Source organism: Phacochoerus africanus, chromosome 7 (genome assembly GCF_016906955.1).
Source record: "Phacochoerus africanus isolate WHEZ1 chromosome 7, ROS_Pafr_v1, whole genome shotgun sequence".
Taxonomy (NCBI): domain Eukaryota; kingdom Metazoa; phylum Chordata; class Mammalia; order Artiodactyla; family Suidae; genus Phacochoerus; species Phacochoerus africanus.
This window is the reverse complement of record NC_062550.1, coordinates 93596906-93598721: the sequence shown is the minus strand read 5'-3', so window position 1 is coordinate 93598721 and position 1816 is coordinate 93596906. Positions and strand designations below refer to the sequence as shown.

The 1816-nt window shown below is 38.4% G+C and overlaps 1 pseudogene; it reads left to right on the top strand.

Annotated features, from left to right (window-relative positions):
• Nucleotides 1-1423: 1423 nt before the first annotated feature.
• LOC125130316 (40S ribosomal protein S29-like) lies at nt 1424-1593 on the top strand (annotated as a pseudogene).
• The last annotated feature ends 223 nt before the right edge of the window (nt 1594-1816 follow it).

Sequence of the window (1816 nt, the reverse complement as noted above, 5' to 3'; positions counted from 1 at the left end):
TGGAGTTCCCATCGTGGCGCAGTGGTTAACAAATCCAACTAGGAACCATGAGGTTGCGGGTTCAGTCCCCAGCCTTGCTCAGTGGGTTAAGGATCCGGTGTTGCCATGAGCTGCGGTGTAGGTGGCAGACATGGCTCGGAACCCGCCTTGCTGTTGCCCTGGCATAGGCTGGCATCTATAGCTCAGATTAGACCCCTAGCCTGGGAATTTCCATATGCCGCTGGAGCGGCCCAAGAAATGGCAAAAAGACAAAATAAATAAATAAATAAATAAATTTTTTAAATGAATATGCATGTATAATATAAATATGTATAACTGAATCATTTTACTGTACACCAGAAATTAATACAACACTATAAATCAACTATACTTAAATTAAAATTTAAAATTAAAAATTGAAATAAAACCACAAAACCACTGGACAGAAATTGCTTTCTCATTTTTGCTCCTCAGTGACTAAAAAGTCCCCAGCACCTAGTAGGAGCTTAACAAACATAATTGAACAAATTAATAAATAATGTCACTAGTTCATCATTGGGTTCTTTTGTGACATCCATAAAAATCATAACATTAAACTTACAGTCTTGGTCTGTTTGTTTTAGATGTTGACCAACTATTGAATAATCACCTATGTATGTGTCAGTTAGCCCCACTAGACTAGAAAACTCCTTGTCCTTTTGTCATTCTTGTAGTCCCAGGACCTACCAGTCCCTGCCATAAGGGATTATGAATATCTGTTGAATGAATAAATAGATGGATAGACAGATAGAAAGAGCTACCTGAATACAGACCACCTAATTCCTTATCAGGTGAAATTTGTGCAAATTTTTTACTTGCTAGCTCTTGAGTTTTTAGAAGTTTCTTACCTACCCTACAACAATTTATAATCGCTATCAAAAAGACAAAAAAAAATTGGGAGTTCCCATCATGGCTTAGTGGTTAACAAATCCGACTAGGAACCATGAGGTTTCAGGTTCGATCCCTGGCCTTGCTCAGTGGGTTGAGGATCTGGCGTTGCCATGAGCTGTGGTGTAGGTTGCAGACTTGGCTCAAATCCTGCGTTGCTGTGGCTCTGGCATAGGCTGGCGGCTACAGCTCCGATTAGACCCCTAGCCTGGGACCCTCCATATGCTGCGGGAGTGGCCCTAGAAAAAGTAAAAAGACAAAAAAAAAATTTATAATCGCTATAGGTCTTAAGAGTACATCTAGAACTTTCACTTGATACATACTGAAGCATAGTTAAGAATTTGTAACATGTAATTTCTATAGCATTAACTATAACTCTTTTATCCCTTTCGGGGGGGGGGGGAATATATATATATATAATGTTGCCCATAATTCAGAGTCATGCTATTTCAGAGATTACCCTGAATCCTCTTCAATATATAAATAAAACTATTTAGGTTGTATCTGAGAAAGCGAGATGGGTCACCAGCAGCTTTACTGGAGCTATCTGAGAAAATTCAGCCAGGGATCTCACTCTTGCCATGTCTGCTCAAACCTGCAGGGTCTTATCCAGAATATGGCCTCAGTGTGTGCCACCAGTGTTTCCACCAGTACAGGAAGAATACTGGCTTTATTAAGTTGGACTAAGTGAACTTCTTTGAATAGCTCATCCAAGACATTTACCTTATTTGCAAAAATAATGCTAGCTCTCTGTGCATTAAATAAAGTTTTTGAAACTTAAAAATAAAAAAACTATGTATAAGCATGGGTACTTAAACTATTACCATTACTTTCTTTTAAATAAATTATTCATGATCCCTCCTAACCCATTCGGAACCAACACTGTGTTAAGATATCAGGTTAAGAATAA